General features: G+C 40.8%; 1 protein-coding gene across 1 annotated transcript in view; it reads left to right on the forward strand.

The window, feature by feature from the left end:
• The first annotated feature begins 1,682 nt into the window (after window positions 1-1,682).
• SATB2 (SATB homeobox 2) overlaps window positions 1,683-17,889 on the forward strand; it is a 282,872-nt gene continuing 266,665 nt past the window's right edge. The window contains exon 1 of the mRNA XM_033112094.1: window positions 1,683-1,724. The gene's annotated coding sequence lies outside the window, so the exon portion shown is untranslated. The remainder of the gene's footprint in view (window positions 1,725-17,889) is intronic.

Here is a 17,889-nt window from a genome sequence, read left to right on the forward strand (position 1 = left end):
GGGGAGTGGTATGGCTAGTGAAATCTGATGAAACCCTAGGTCACATTACTGGAAGCACAGAGAGCCGTGGAATAGAGGATATGGTTCCATAGTGATCTGTACTGGTCAAAACACAACCAGGTTTAAGGGACACTACTGACAGGTGGAGCTCAATGAAAGGATAGCTCCTAGGAAGGGAAGGGTCTGGAAAATATGTCATTTGGAGAATTATTAAAAACATGGATTGTTTAAGCTAGTAAAGAGAAAACTTCGAGGGAACATTATTCTTTCCTTAAATGTTTTACAGTGCTGTTGTGTGGAAGACTGATGGATATAAGCTGGGTTCTTTCGAGGGCAAAACTAGCTGAAATGAGATGAAGTTCCAGAACAGATGATTTCAACTCTGTATAATGAAGACATTTCTATCAATGGGAGTTATTACAGAAATAAATGGCCTGTTGTCTGAGTTCCTTGAAAACTGGAAATGTTCAGGCAACAGTTGAATGATGGTATGTCAGCAATATTGGAGAGGGAATTCTAGAAGGCCCCCAAGTTTTTTCTAACTCCAAGGGTCTGCAATCCTATATTTTATTTTTAGTTAAGTTTTAAAGGAGCCCACTGAGGAAATCCATTTGGAAACTTTTCAGTAACAGTGTAAGGTAAAAATCCCAGGCCTCCAACTAAATTTGTCTAAAAGGCAACCCCTAACCTCCTTGGTGAAGCCTGTGTTTTGTTTTTTGCTTTGGGGGCCCTAAGCTCCAGGGGTTGCTTGTGGTAGGAGAGGATCATAGATGTGATTAAGATCCTTATGGCTGAGTTCAAGACTGGAATTAATCAACAGCTGTGCTAGCAATATTTGCACCATGATCGGGAAGCAAAGGCAGAAAGAAAAATGTCCAAAATGGAAGCTTCATCAGACCCAAGAATTCTCCCTGTTTGTGGCACATACTAAGTTGGACCGGACCCAGTAGGAAGGAACAATGGAGGAAGCATTTTTGTAGTTAGCTGCAAGTCCCAAGAGTTCAACTCCTTCCCCAGGTTCCTTTCTAAGCCCTTGGCTGCTCTGTGCCTTGTTTTTTCCAACAACAAATTGTAGAGACTAAGAGACACCACTGATACTACTCGCCAGAGGCCTGGGATTCAGGAGTTAATGTCTGCAAAGCATTCTGAGCTTGTTGGAAGAAAGGCGCTAGATAAATACAAAGTGTTGTTGTTATTATAGGGAAGAAAAAGTAACTGTTAGCTCAGGGTCTATAATTAGGAAGCAAATATAGTGTCTGGTGGCTTTGATAATAGGATTTCTATGAAGATGTGGCATGCAGTAAGCCTGTTGACTGAAATGTTATAAATGACATGATTTTTGCCATCCTAGTCAGAATCCTTTACATTTTAGTTTTTCGTTTTCTTCTTCCTGCCCCTCCCCCACGCTCTATTTTTAGGTAAACTCTAAGAAGGCAAGTGTCAAATTAACAGCTCTGAAACTAATAAACCTAGTGTGTTCATGGAGAAATTATGATCCTGAAGGAAGCAGGACTTGCTCCATGCTTGCCGGGGCCAAATCCTGAAGACTTTGAGCCAAGCTTCAAGAAGACCTTCTGAGTGACTTCAGATTCCAGTTCCTGTCCTCTCTGTCGTCTTCAGTTTGCAGTCGCTGGGCCCTGATGGAGGCCTAGTCCTACAGCTTGGAAAAAAAAGCTCAGGAATTCTTTCACGAGAAGCACAAATCCACCTTCAGGTCTTGAAAAGTAAGTAAAGAAGGAAATAGCTTTAAAATATTTTAATGTGTTTATCTGCATATTTTCGGTCTACCCATAATGTTCTGAGAATTTCAATGGTTTAAGAAAATCACTTCTTAAAATAAGGAATATTGTTTTTTGTGGAACAGTTGGCTATTTAGACTCCTATGGCTCTTTCTGTTATCAATTTGCTTAGTGATTTTTACCTGTGTTTGACTCAATTTCTGCCCTGTAAAATTGTCATAAATGATTACCATTCTCATTGATGTTGCTGGAGAAAAGCAGCAAAGGCAGAGTTTATAGATGTGCAGTTAAATTCTAATCTTTGTTCTGGCATTAACTAGCCAGCTAGAGGGCTTCATGGAAGTTGCCCAACTCCTTGTGCCTCAGTTTCCTCATAATTTAATAATTACCAAATAATTTAAATTAAGTGAAATTCATTTTAATTTAAAGAAAATGTTTAAATGTTTTAAATGAAGGGCCCGTTATGTTTTAAATCTTTTAATTTTATTATTACTTCAGTGTCTTTTCTAAAGTAAACACATGCAATTACGCCTTTTAATGCTGATTTTTCTAATTCATTCAAGATTGTGTTTCTAATTTTACTGTGGAGACTAGTTTCTTCCAAGGAACTTGGTGCCACAATTCTGATTTGAATGTACCTGCTACCTTTTTAGAATACAGAAGTTTCAAGTGTGTGTGTGTGTGTGTGTGTGTGTGTGTATTTCATGGAGAATGTCTCTTTTTTTACTAGGTGTGTTTTATAAACCTAGTTTTATAAACCTATAGGCTTGCTACTTTTGTTCCATGGGTTTGGATTATTTTTTAATGTAAGCATTTTTTTTTGTTATTGCTACAAAGCAATACAAATTAAAATATATAAGGTAGTGATTTGTATTTTTCACATGCACATTGTCAGCTGAGTTTGTAGGAGTTTGGTCCAATGCATTTATTTAGCATTTACACTGAGCCAGGCAATGCATGTGGTGTCACGGAGGGTGAGGAATGAGGGGGAGGATGGATGGAGGAGGTGATGTGCTGTGGGACTAAGATAACGTCTCCAATGACAAGGAGTTCTGGGCACCTCAAGGGTGTGCTTCATACTTTCAGAGGTGTTCCATCTTAATTAGTGTTTATTTAAATATATGAATTTGCTTTGCTTTAAAATCAATGGACATTACCTGAAAACAGACTTACTGCTCCTTCGCACTTTGAAAACAGGACTACTGATTTAAAAAAAAAAAATTAAATTCCATCTTTTCCCTTCGAAGCAGATCATGAGTTTAGAGCAGTTTGGAATTAACCGGGATTTATTCCTGAATTAGGTAGCTGCAAAGTAGAATTTGAAATGCATTTAAATGATTCTCGCAGCAATTTAGGGGAAATCTAAGAGAAATGGTTGTGTCGCTTTAAGAACTGTTGTGAGAGAAATTAGGATTAATGGTGTAATGTTTGTAAAGTGCTGAGATACAGACTGTGACACAAAGAGTGTAGGAGCAGGGTGCTGTCAAAGTGAGTACAATAGGCAGTGAGGCCTCCTTGCTCCCAGGGGGGTCACATACCCCTGGGGGGCACACAGTGGGAGGTGGCCTTCTCCCCAATCACAGCAATACAATTGCTGTCCCTGTCCTCTGTTCCCACCACTTTCTGGGCCACATGGGAGAGGCTCATCAGTGGTCCTGGTGGGGTAAGTCCCTTGGGCAGTTGGCTGTGGTCACCTCTCAAGTCCTCCAACTCCCTGACACATCTGCTTTCCTGAGTGACAAATTAAAACGTCTGAAGCGGCTGCAGCCTGCTGCCGCCAGCACACATGGCCAACATGTGAAGCTGTGGTCTTCCCGAGTTTTGACGCATTCCTTCTAGGACACAGGGACAGCAGTGTTTAGCAGTTGACACAAGAGGGGTTTCTCCTGCCTGCCAGACAGCTTAAAAGCTGCAAGAAATCTTTTGTGGGTTCCCTGAACGCTTTGAATTCTTCTAGCCAGCCTGACAGCTTTCCACCACCACTCTGGAAAAGACTGCAACGTTCTTGCAGCACTGGGCAAGCCTTTGTGATGGGGAGTGGGGGGGATGGTGAATAGGACCCCAGGAACACTTGGGATGGTGACGACCAGGCAAAGCAAATACCCTCGCCTGCTCCGCTGCAAAGCAGCAGCAGAAACACCAGCAGACAGGACCCGCCTCCGTCCTTTACAGATTCAAGAGGAGAAAGGAGCCACAGTACCTCAAGTGGATCTTAACTTGCTCTGCCCCCCACTCCTAACCCACCTCTCCCCTCCACAGCCCCCTCTGCCCCTGCAGGGTTTGTGTTCAACATCAAATTAAGTGTTCATGACAGCTAACCACAAGTTATTAAATGTGATTCACTGCCACATTGCTGGGCCTTCACTGGTGGTACAGAGTAACCACTTAGACAAACCATTTGATTCATGGCGTTGATACAAAGAGTCTTTCAGAAGGAGAGAGGCCTTCTCAGGCCTTTAGCTGAAAATTGTTTTATTTCCGTTATTCTCTTAAACAGGTCAGTGAGCTGAATTAAACCCCAAATCCTTTCTAACTGCTTAGCTGTGAAGTCTTTAAGATATTACAGAGCTTGTGAGAAGTGGCTGCGGACTGCCAAGTCAGCGGAAATTTAAGAAATCAGTGTCCAAAATGAACTTATGTTTGACAAGTGAGACAAACGATCTGCAGCCAGTGCAAAGGGTGACAATCTTTTCGTGTTTAATGCTCTTAATAATTAGGTTTCCTATCATAGAAAAGCACTATTATTTTTGAATAACTCCTGCTGTGAAGGGAGAGTTGATGAAATCGTTGCTTTTCTTGCTTGAAATTTCTCCTGGTTCGCGTTTGGAGACAGTGGATAATGAAAGAGCAAAGATCTTTCAAGTATCGGACACCTTACTGCATTGTTTTTCTGTTTCATCCTATAGAGCCGTCGGGTAACATGTTGACTTGTCACGTCACTGTCCTCTCCTGAGTGGAGTGGAGTGTTAAATTCACGAGGCTGTTAGGCCCTGCTTGTACTAAGGCAACTGAATTTACGCATTTAGAAAATCCTAAAATATTAGGTTGGTGCAAAAGTAATTATTTTTAATTGTGGCTTAAAAGGTTAAAAATAATTACAAAACCGCAATTACTTTTGCACCAATGTTATAGGAAGCTGAGTGGTCTTTGTTAAAAATTCAGTGGACCATGTGTTCTTCCTGATTCTGCCCACTGACAGTTCCCAGTAAAAACACCGCGTGGCTTGTGCTTGCTGCAGCACTCGGGGTTCAGAGGCTTACCATCTGTTTATAATTGGCATCTAGATCTGATATATTGTAGAGGTATCTCGAGCTTATTGAATTTGGGGGGGGGGGGGTACCAAGTTTGTGTGGGATAAATTCAGATCTAACTTGTCATCTCCCTGCCAAGAGCATGTAATTCATTTTCTTATTACCAACATAGTCTATTAGAAAATAAGTTAGCTATGTAACAAATTGAAGTCTAAGAAAATATCCATATTAGGAAACCTAGTTCCATGATTAAATTAAGCAAGGATTACTTTGGCGTGAATAATTCCACAATCTGCTTTTCTGTCCTGAAAAATGAGTTTAGCAAGGCATGGCTGTGCTTATAATATTTAACAGCTTTATTTTCAGGGTTTTGAGTTATTTCCATCTCCATCAGTCTTCCAAACATCTTGATTTAGTGTCACCTATTTCACTATCATTTATGAAATTGCAGAATTGGGTTGAGTCAAATGTCTTACTAAAGGGGCCAGATCCAACTTAATATATATTATTTGTTCATTCCTTTATTTGTTTAGTGTGTAATGAGTGCTTCTTCAGTGAAAGGTGTCGTATAATAATTCAAAAGCATTTGTTCATTAAAACGTCATTCAAATTATTAGAAAAACATAGTAAGAGTACAATTCACTAAGATACATGAAGTTAAAGTAAAATCAAGTTTTCTGTTTAACTGAGGATCAAGCCAGTAACCCCTTTATGTTCAGTTTTTAATGAAATTTTTGAATAGGTTTTTCCATTCTTATCCCTTTTAGAAAGAATGGAGAAAAAGAACCAAATATTTGGTGACTTGGTGTATTGCTAAATCATCATTCTTAAAAAAAAAATGTTTATTTTATTGCATTAATATGTACTTACCCCAGAATGTATGAGGCAAATGTTGTTTTAGCTAAAACAGACCTGTTTCTTTGCCTTTAAACTCTTTTCCTCAAGTATAAAGCAAAAAGTAAATCCTAGGTAATGAAGGGTTTGGATTACAGTTAATCAGGGTTTTAATATAATTTAGTAAAAGATACCATGCTGTCTATAATAGTGAATATCATCTTTACTTAAAAAGCAGTCTCACTAATATTAATAAAAGAAAGTGATTGAAGGGTGAGGGAATAATTGAGATATTTTTGTTTCTTGAAATTATGTATTAAAGAGGTTAGACTGATGGCATGTTTTTAACTTATAATTTTTTGCATATACTAGTTCCCCCTTATCTGTGGGGATATGTTGTAAAACCCTCAGTGGATGCCTGAAACCATAGATAGTACCAAATCCTATATATACTATGTCTTTTTTACTACTCACACATACCTGTGATAAATTTTAATTTATAAATTAGGCACAGTCAGAGATTAACAACAATAGTACTAATAAAATAGAATAATTATAGCAGTATATTGAACTAAAAGTTATATGAATGTGATCTCTCTCTCTCTTTTTCTCTGATAGCCAAGACTATTATAATAATAGATTGCTAAGTGACTAATAGATTGCTAAGTGACTAACAGACAGGTAGCATATAGTGTAGATATGCTGGACAAATGGATGATTTACATCCCAGGCAGGATGGAGCAGGACAGCAAGAGATTTCATCATGCTATTCAGAATGGCGGGCAATTTCAAGCTTATGAATTGTTTATTTCTAGAATTTTCCATGTAACATCTTCCGACCATGGTTGACTGCGGGTAACTAAAAACATGGAAAGCACAACATGGATATGGAGGGACTACTGTACCTACAAAACTCTAATACAGTCTATTCACTTGGCAGAATCAAAGAAAAGGTTTAAAGTTCACACACACACACACACACACACACACACACACACACAAACATTTTGCCACATGATGTAAAGTAAGTAAATCCCTAGAGTTCAAAATTATCCAACACCTGTGATAATCAAATGATGAGTATTGGAAGAGTAAGTAACTTGGAGAGAACATGAAATTTAAAAAAAAAAGAACTCTAACGTAAATTGGCACAATTTGCAGAATTTTATGATTTGTGATAGATCCATTTGAGTGTGTACAGATAGGTTTGTACTTATCTATTAACAGGATGGCAAATGTATTCATTCCTTCAACATAAACTTACTGAACCTCTACTAGGTGCCATTCTCTCTACTGGATTCTACAGCGAACAAGGTAACTCATATACATTGTGTCTTACAGTGGAGGGATGTTTGAAAAACGAAATTTCCATAGAGTGTGATAAAGGTTATTCATTCATTCCACCATTAGTTATTTAATAAGGACCTAGTGTGTACCAGGAAAGAAAGGGGGATCTTCTAATAGAGCTTTTAGTCTGGGAGGGGGAAGAAAAGCCACAAAAGCTCTTAATGGAGAGTAAAATGTGAGGAGGGAGCAGTAGGGGTGTAGGTAGAGGAAACAGTACGGACAAGGGGTCAGTTAAGAAAGTAGAAGAGTTCAGTATGACTCATGCAGAGGAAAGAAAGGGGGAGAGAAATGACGCTGGAGACATAGCAACCAACATTGGCTGAATATAACATGGGCCAAGTATCTCAAAACAACTCTGAGAAGTCACTGCTGTTAGTATCCCCATTTTAGAGATGAGGAAATCAAGGCCACAAGATCGCACATCGAGGAAGTGCAGAGCTGGGATCTGAACCCAGAAGTCGGGCAGTACAACCTTCACTTTTAAATGCTTTATGAGGCTGGAGATGAACAATTATTGGCACTAAGAAAGACGTTTGCTTTTTAGGCTAGGACAGAGGGAAGCCATGAAAGCATTCAGTTCTGTAATGCATACTCCCAATTATCTTTTGGATGGATCATTCTGACAGCAGTGTAGAAAATGGACTAGAGAGGAACCAAGTGAAGCTACTACTTAGAGGCTATTGCAGTGGTCCCACAGAGAGGTTCTAGAGGCAAAACTAGGATATGCAAGGAGGGATGGAGAGAAGTGAGGGTTTTAAAAGATGTTTAGGAGATAGAATCAAGATAATTTAGTAATTGACTAAGTGGGGACAGGGTGGATGGAACATCAAAAAAGAGCTCCTGTGTTTCTGGCCTGGACAACTGGGTGGCTGCAGGTGGTGTAAACCACGTCTGTGTGGGAACACAGAAAGTGAACCAAGTTTGGGGGACATGTGATGAGCTGAGGGTAGGACATCCTGAGTTTGAGGTTCCCTTGAGACATCTGAATGGAACTGTTTAGTATGTAGCTGAAACTCAGGAGAGAAGACTGGGCTCGCTGTGTAGTTTAGTCATCCTTAGCACATAGAAATAGGAGGAGACGTTCATAGGCAATGACAGGAGGCTACCCCCTCCGTCCTCTCTCTGTAGTCCCTCACTGCAGTTCTTTGAGTTTGCTGTTGTCTATTTGATTTCTTCCCACATCCTCCTCGTCTTTTTCCTCTTCTCACGAAGTTGACAGGGGAGAGATGGAAAGTGAGCCCTTATCTGCTCCTTCAGATTCTCTGCCTCTGCATTTCTTCCTTCTTCCTTTTCTTCCTGGTTTCCATTTTCAGCTAAGAGTAAAATTATCTACCATTGTTTTAAGCCACAGAACCAGGAGATACCCCTGACTGCTCCACACCAAACCTGTCCTAGGAATCTCCCCCAGGAAGAACTTCAGATCAGGGCCCAATGGTTAAGTCCCTCTCCCTTCTTCTTCCACCTGAAAGTCCTGTTTCCTTGCCATCAGATTAATCTTTTTAAACAGCAAAGCAGATCAAGCCATGCTCTTGCATGAAGAAACTCGGGAATTCCAGTACGGTTCGAAATGCAGCCCAAGATCCTTAGAGAAAAGAGCCTTAGAGCCTCCGATCTGAGAACCTATCATGTGGCCAATTGCTTTATGGACTGATTCAGTCAGTGTCCAAGAAAGAGATGGAATGCTCAAATTAGGATAAATGAAGGAGCATTTATGTACAAAGGAGCTATTTCAGAGGTGTGGGTGTAGGGAAGGAAAACCACAATATAGTGCAGTAACTGGGGAAGAGGGTAGGAGACCTAGGGGAATGTTTAAAAAATCTACACATTGCTTCCCAGTAAGTTGTAACGATGTAGTCCCACCAATAATGTTGAAGAGTGTCCATTTCCCCCCATCATTGCCAGCATCAAATGTTTTCAATCGTTTTTATCTTTGCCAACCTATTGGGTCGGGGGCAGAGAAATCTCATTGTTTAAATTGTTTTTTCATGGAGGAATGTCTCTCCATATGTTTATTGGCCATTTGTCTTTTATAAATGTGGAGACTGAGTTTAAATAATTAGCCCACTGTCACACAGCTAATAAGTGGCAAAATCCGACCCAAGAGTCAAAAATTGTATGACATATAACTTCTTTCATGATCTGACCCTTACTAGCTAGCTTTCCATTTTTACCTTCCCTCTCTCCCTAACTCACCTCTAATTCTAATTCTTCCTCAAACACAACATGCCCTTTGAGACTTTGTTACTTCGCACATGTTTTCTCCCCAGTGCTTTCTGCTTGGTAGATTTCCACTTCCTGGATAAAGTGCTTCCACTCAGAATTATTTCTTGACTTCTTGAATTAACGATGTGAGCACTCTGTTCATTTGTATATTACAGTTCCTATCACATTTTATTGTGATTATGGGTTACTTTTCTGCCTTCCCCGCCCCCGCCCCCCCAGGATAAGTTTCCTCCTCAGGCTGTTTCCTTCGTCCTTCATCTCTGCTTCTCTGCATGCACTTTGCCCAGCACGGGTCTGAGTGGCTGTTGACTACTTGATTGCTAGATGGATGTTAAATTAAAGGCATGAAGCTTTAAATTCTAAAGAAGAATAAAATAAGAAAAAAATAAAACCTATTAAAATTTTTAGATCTCCTCACACAAAACATGCACAATACTCTGTTAGCCCTGGTGGGTTAGCAGCCTTCTGAAATTTTTCTCCCCCAGGCTGCCAGTCTCCTAATCCTCACTGCTCCTATGTACTTCCATAGAGGGTTCCCACGGGGCAAAGTAGAAGACATTCATACCAAAAGTTAGCCACTGAGAAAAGAAAGCTGGATTTCACTCTAAATCCCCTATAATTGAATTACATTATCAGAGAATACCTATTTCTTGAATACCAGGAAATTCTTTGTCATATTGGTCTTAGACCGCATGGATTCCTCTCTCTCTTCCATCCTTAATAAGTTCCCAGATTTAGAGGTTTAAAATAAAACCCACTGAATCTCCCCTCCTCCCATGCACATTTCAAAGTCCTTTATGCATCTACTTCCAGACCATCTTGGATAATCATGTGTATTAGGATCCTGTTGCTGCTGAATATAACAAATTACCACATACTTAATGGCTTAAACACAATTTACAGGTTTATTCTCTTGTAATCTGGAGATCAGAGTCTGAAATCAAAGTGTCATCAGGGTTCTGTTCCTTCTAGAAGCTTCCAGGCAGAATCTGTTTTTTGGCCATGTTTAGCTTTTAGACGTTGCCTGCCTTCCTTGGCCTTTGGCTCCTTCCTTGCCTCACTCCAACCTTTTGCTTCCATTGTCACATCTGCTACTACAAACTGTGATCCACCTGTCTCACTTGTGTAAGAACATTTGTGATTACATTGGGCCAACCCAGATATCCAGGGTAATCTCCCCATCACAAAATCCTTAATCATGTCTGCAAAATTCCTTTCATTGTGTAAGAGACCGTATTCACAGGTGCTGGGGAGTAGGACATGGACATCTTTGGAGAGCCATTATTCAGCCTACAACATAATCTCAACAGGTTGTATGAATTGAGTGGTGGCTGTGTGTTAGGCACTGTGCTCAGCATTTTACATACTTACCTCACTTAACTTCCCTCCAGCCCTGAAAGTTTCTTTAATTATCATTCCTATTTTACAGATGAGTCCACTGACTGAGATGTTAAATACGTGTTCAATCACATAGGTGTATCACAACCCAAACTGAAGTCCAGCTTGATTTCAGTCTCAACTAAACTCTTTTGCTTTAGTTGCTTCCCAGGGCTGATATTGCCATTGATTATTTGGATCTTATACTTTGCATATTTTTACAAAATGACTTCAGCAGAAAGTCACGAGATGGTTATTCTACTCTCTCCTAGCCCCTCCTAGACAGCCTGTTTGCTCAAGCTTTCCAGACCTAGAAAAATATTTAACAGATTCATTCTCGTTAAAGTGCTAGAGGTTTAATCTGCCACCCCTCAGGAGTTTTTGAATTTTAAAGGAGGTTAGGGAGAAGGAAGGAAGAGAAAAAGCTGAGAAAGGGGGGAAGAATGAGTGGGACATAAATTTAAATAATAGACTTAAAACCTAGCATAAAAGGGACATAAAATGTTGGCTTGGGAGGCTTAGAGTTTTTCCACTCCCACTGGGAGGGTGCCCCAGCCCTGAGCCTGTTCACTCTCAGGTCCTTTTCTCACCCTTCTCTGTTCTTCCCTCCACTGGAGAGATCCTGTATCCTCAGGGTTAGCAGGGACTGGTGGGAGACTGTAAGGCGAGAGGAAAGGAGAAACCAAAGGTACTCCCCAGGTCGACCCCTAACATTTACAGCATCCAAGGTAAAAGGTCAAATGGAGGCCCCCACAACGTATGTCTATATATCTTACTATAAAGAGCTATAAAGCAAACTGACAACTTGTTAAACAAACACCTTCTCTGCTTATACCTCATTGACTATACCTGCACGTTGACTTTGAAGGCTAGTTGGAGTTAGAATTCTCGGACTCCAGGGGTGTTCCATATCTGGACACAGTGGCACAGGAAAAGCTGGCCTTGGTCCCCATCCCCACCCCTATCCCCATCCCACCTCTGATCCCCGCGTTGGCCTGGCCTCTGGCCTGCCATTCACTTCCTGTGACCTTCCATGCTTACCTGTAGACATGCCTGTCCATGTGTCTAAGCTCCATCTGCTTTATCCCAAATTGTTGCCCTTGGCCACCCCTGGGCCCTTGGCTTCCTAAAGTGCACACTGGAGGTGTGGCCTACAGCAAGTGGCGGGCTGAGGCCGGTGCAGTCCCTGGAAGTGAGCTCAGCCACTGGGACAAATAGTCCCTGTGTGGCCCAGAAGTAGGCTCACAGGCCTTGAGGACATAGGTACCTCCCTGTGACCCCAAACATGTCTCGCTCCATGGCAAGGGTGGGGAGCTCACAACTGGAGGAGGCCACAGGGGCTCTAAAGTGCTCAAGTGCAGACTCTGGTGCTGGTCCTTCCAGCTCTGGTCGAAGGGCAATGCTGTCTGCTCCCTTTCTGTTCTGCCTCAGGTGATATCTCGGCCCTTAAGGGTCTCCTGCCTAGCTGGCTCTCGCTTCACTTCCTCTTCTGTCTCTTCAGCCTGGGAGAGGCCATGGCTTCCTGCTGTTGTTAATCTCTGGGATCCCTTGCTGTCCCTGTTGACTTAATCCCTTCTTGCAGCACCAGTGTAACTAATGCCCTGTATTAAAATCCTTGTTTTAAATGCTCAGACAGGTTTCTGTTCTAGTGGTTGAACCCTAAAACTGTTTACAGCAGCCAGTCATTAAGGATTTTGCCTGGTGCCACTTTAGAAAAGAGATCTAATCTTGTTGCACTTTCCCCTTCCCATGAATGAGCTTGAAAGGTGCCTTGACACTGAGGGAAGTACTTCCACTGAGGGAAGCCAGTTCTATATCGGCAGTGCTAACTTGCAAAGACATTTCTTAGAAAAGGGGAACAAACTTCGTTGTTGAAATAGCCCCATCTGAAATCTCAGAGAAAGAACCATTTCATGGCTAACCATTGCATTTCTCCTGGAGTTGGCCTTGACAATTATTTACAATAGAATAGAGTCGCTTCTATACATACACAACCCTTTTGCAAAACTTTATGAAAACCAGACTTCGTACAGTGTTCTAAGTTTTGCTGCATCAAAAAGAAGTTTAAATATTTTCATTTAATGTGGAAATATTTTTAGATGATGAAGATGATTAAGTGTTGAAAATGTAGCGATCTGTTTGGCACCGAGAGAAAAGAAATATGAAGAATTTTTAATAAAAACCTGACCACAGTGGTGTTGGAACACAATCTGTCTGAAATACAAGACAGATACTTTATCCCACAGGCTAAGCTGACTTTACTAATAGTTTTGGACAGTTACAGGTGTAATTTTAGCTACCAAAGGGAACACAAATTGTGTTATAAGAATGCAGTCGAAACAATGGGAAATGCAATTAAATTTTTAAAAGAAAAACTGAATATAAAGTGAGCAAAGCTAATACAAAGCATATTTTTATAGCCATTCACCAACAATGTATGGGAATCTATCGAAGCCATCATGAAAATCAGATTTACTTGCTGGCCTTCTTATGCAACGAGTGTGAAGGTTGTTTTTGCTATGAGCTCTAGCTATAAACATTGCATAAACCTTGCACCTAATATAGTTATTTTTGATATACTTGGTCTACAAAATTAAATCTTTAAAGAAATACCCCAAAAAATTTTAAATAATGGTAATGGACACTTTTCTGGAAAGAGGCCTGTGCCCATCATCCTTTGCGTCTATATAGTAAGTGAGGGTATCTCCCTTTTTTTCCACCTACGTGGCTTTAATTTATCATTGTGAGATGCAGCGTGTGTGGGGAAAATATGTGGAGAGAAAGCTTTTATGTGTTTTTTCGATTAAAAAAAAAAAATCAGTGCCACCAGTCTATGAGTGATCCTAAAATAACAAAGCAGTTGTGTGTGTGTGTGTGTGTGTGTGTACGTTCGTGTGTGTGCTCGTGTGTGCACGCACACATGCTGAAAGGAAAACTTTTGGTAAGGAAACTGATTTAAGTTTCAAGTTTCCAAGGATCTATTTTAAATGACAGCAAGGAAAAAAAAATATTGTAAAAGTGATGAAAAATATCCCAGCAGTATCCTTTCAGAAAGCCATTTAACTTCTGGTGGTTGAAGTTGTGCAATATAATTTCTACAGCTTTTGAAATGTGTGGGCACCCCCAGTGCTATTTACCCAATATTCGGAATCAAATGCTCCATTAGGGCTGGGAGAAGACAGGAGTTTCCACAAGTTTGGTAATTGTCCATTCATCACTCAAAAACAATGACAAGGGATCATCATCTCTTCCTCTAGGTAATGCTGCCATGTGGTCTAAGCCAGGCACAGGAAAAGGTAGGGAAGTGTCAACTCAGAAGTGGTCACCTGCCCCCATTTCTCCTGGGAACCCTATCCTGTGAAGAGAAGGCAGAGGTCTACTGTAGAACTCATTTATCTGCTTGCCCAGGTGGAGCCAGGAGCCCGCAGGCTGTGAGAAAGGAGGGAGCGGCCTCTGGGCCTCTCCCTTTCCGTGTTCCCCTCGACTAAAGCAGCAAAGATGGCAGCCCCTCATGGCTTAGCTTTCTGTTGTGTTTGTGGTTCTGTTTGCCCCTCTTTTATCTCGATATTTTTGTGCTGTCTCCGCTGCCCCTCAGCTCTGCATTTCATAAAATAGATTAATCCCTCTCTCCCTCTCATTCCACAAAATCTTTGGAAGAAAATTGGGGTGGCAAGAGATGGGCATCTTTTGTATGGTTTAAGAAAATGACTTGAAAATCTGCCCCCCCCCATAGGTTTCTGCAGACCAGGTACCGTATTTACCCGAAAATAAGACCTAGCTGGACCATCAGCTCTAATGCATCTTTTGGAGCAAAAATTAATATAAGACCCTGTATTATATTATATTACATTATATTATATTATGTTATGTTATTGTAAGACCTGGTCTTATAGTAAAATAAGACCGGGTCTTATGCTACTTTTTGCTCCAAAAGACACATTAGAGCTGATGATCAAGTTAGGTCTTATTTTCGGGGAAATATTGTAGTAAGATTGTGCATGGACTTAAGTCTTCACTAAGGGTTGAGCTGTTTCTCTTTTGTGTATGGAGGGCAATAACTCTTTCCACATGAGGATGCTTTTGTGCCTGGCCATGCTCAGGCCTGGCCATGCTGATAAGAAGGCTACCCCTACACATAGCAAGGAAAGAGACAGGACACGCCTGTCCATCCTCCTGCTCTAAGTTTTCCACAGAGTGTGTCCTCTGTCCTTTGTAACTTGGGCAATTTTATTGCCAGTCAGTGACAAAATGCATTCCCTCAGGTTATCATGTTGTTATCACTCCTCTGGTGGTTATTAGAGAATCTGCAGACCCTGTCCCACTAGAATCACTTTGCTGGTGTCCTTTCCACTTTTAAATCCCAGCTGTGTGCTCTGGGCCCAATGGTGTGCAGTAGGTTAAAATACTAGATATTTTTAAGCACTTTTAGAGAAACATCTTCATTTTTCTCTCTCAGTGAAGGACAATAGAACACATGCCCATTTTACAGGTGGTGTAATTGAGGCCTTCCCTAATAACTGGAGCCAAAAGGGAAACTAAATTTCTTAGCTCCTGATTCAAAGCACTATTGTTTCTGTGGATTTGGCCTCTTGTCCCTGTTACCTTCTTGACTCCACCTCTGCATTATAGAAAGCTGTATCACTGAGTTACTATCAAACACTTTTTTTTCTTATTGTGTCTACAGAAACAGCGTAGCTTATGATTTTTTTTTTTTAATGGAATTAAGGATTTGCAAGACAAGAACTGATTCCTCCCCCATACTCCCAGCCCTATTTTTCTCCTGGCTTTATGCCTCAAACTAGGTAGATCTACAAAGTGAAGGTGGGAGAAGGTGTTTTGTGGGAGTTACACCCTTCTCCAGCTACTTCTAGATTATAATGTTTTCCTTTGAAGTAGAATAAGAGAAACAGATATATAAATATTATAATTAGTTTCAAAATATAAAGGGAACAAAATCCTCTGTTTGTTGAAAAGTCTGTTCTTTCCAAATGAGCTTCTTCTCCCACCTGGAGTTTTGCATCAATGGAATAATTGTGTTCTTCCCACAGCAGAGACCTTGGTGGGTAAGAGCAGAGGGGTCCTGGGTCTTCCATAGTGAATACTGAGGATGCATGTCAGTGCTTTCCCATAAGTCACTGTGCTCGACTACACGTCTCTCAGGACATTTTACCAAAAGTTCTGGCTCAGCTTCACAGTCTCAGTCCTTTTGTTCTTTGCTGTGAAGATCAGTGAAGACAGTTGTACAAATGACCCAGGCATCAGACAATTTCAGAGTTTACAGCATGAACAATTGCATCTAAAAAAAATCCTGCTAGAATTTTACGTGAATTATAATATCTTATATTCTCTTCCACCTAAATGAAATGTCACTTGAATAAACCTTAAAAACCAAATACAGGATAATGCCTCAAGAGCATACCAGAAAATAGAGTCACACAATAGCTTCACTCACAAGAGCTCATTGTTACATAAATTCATATTTATTGTGGGTCAAGTAAAGGCCTATCATCATAAAACCTCCAGCTTGGGGAAATAGGATTAGCCTCTGTGAAGAGTGAGTCAGGCTGAAGGAGGTGCCTCTGCTTAAAAATTTCCCGTTCTGCTTCCACATCCGTAGTCCTGAGCTTATATGCAGCTTTGCATTTTTTCCGTGTTAAATAAGTAAAGGAAAAATGCCTGTGATTGGTTTTGTCGCATGAAGAGTCCAAACAGAATTAAGCGTCAGGGTTAAATCGTGGATTGCTTCTTCACAGACCTTTGGTGGCTGTCCCCTTATGTTAACCTCTGTGCTCTGTGGGTCCCTACTGACTCTGCTGGCTTCCAACATCCTCTGCGTTCATGTGGCTCATTGGGAAATCCCACTCTTTTCCTGCCAAAGTGTTTGTTACCTAGGTTTAATTTCTGTTTGGAATGAAAAGTATAGTTAACTTGTTTCTGTGGGCTTTTTTAGAGTAATATGCAAAACCAAAGTTAGAGCAACGGAAAACAAACATTTAAGAAAGCACATAATTAGGGGGATGCAAACTCAAACTGGGGAGGCTGATTTCATAAAGGGGAGATGACTGTGTGTGGTCAAAGAAGAGGAAAAGAGTGTGTGCATGATTCGTCTGCTTTTGGAGAACGGCCTCCTTTAGAAGTGGAGTCCAGGGAGCTGGAAAGTTAAACAAGAACCTACGGATTGATAAAAGTGACCAACTTAGACGGATCTGATTAATAATCCAAAGTACAATTATTTCTCAGTTGCAAAGTCTCTAGTTATCCACAGACCTCATAAGAGTGACCAAATATTAAGATGCTAAGTCACTCCTTCCGAACTTTTCACTGAAGGGTTTGCACAGAGAGGTTTTCTTCAAAGAGTCAGAGGAACATTGTTACAGAACCACAGGAGAGAGTGAAGGCAAGGAACATTTAGCATGGTGCCTCTCCAAGAGGAAGGAGACGAGAAAATTTAATAAAACAAAATCTACCCAGTCCCCCAAAACAGTAGAGCATACTGTTTTTCGGAGGAAAGATAAAAGAACTATGATTCTTATAAAAACCAATGTGGTGCTGAATTTGAGGGGTACAATGAGGAAAGTTACTGCTGTGATATGGGGGGGTGTCTTTTCTCTTGCTAGGTGGCAAAGGCAGCAGTCATTTAAATGCCGTCGAACAGCTTTCCAGCTAACACAAAAGAGCAGACGGTTCCACTTATTTCTGAAATTAGATGCAATCATATCTGTGAATCACGCAGCAGCAAACCACCGTAATCTGCATTACAATACATTATCCTGCCACGCTCCCTAACTGCAGTCGACTGCGGCAACAGAGACACTTTGCGGTGACCTGTACTGTGTCTGCCAAAAGCGCCACGCCACGCTAAGGCAGCACAGTGACAAAAAAGAGCCGCTTTCTGCTGCGAGAAAAGAGCAAATTATAACAAGAGTCAAGTCTCAGCTAATGCAAGACTAGCATCTTCTTGTTCACAGTTTGCATAATTAGATATCATGAATAGGTTTTTTTATTGTTCTAAAAATACTCCTGCTTTGTTTAAATCAGCTATTTCGTTAACAGCATGACTTTGCTTCCAGAATTAGCGAGGTAGTTAGGGCAGCGGCAGAGAGAAGGTACTTTTAGTT

The sequence above is a fragment of the Rhinolophus ferrumequinum genome, chromosome 8 (assembly GCF_004115265.2).
Source record: "Rhinolophus ferrumequinum isolate MPI-CBG mRhiFer1 chromosome 8, mRhiFer1_v1.p, whole genome shotgun sequence".
In the NCBI taxonomy this organism is placed as follows: Eukaryota; Metazoa; Chordata; class Mammalia; order Chiroptera; family Rhinolophidae; genus Rhinolophus; species Rhinolophus ferrumequinum.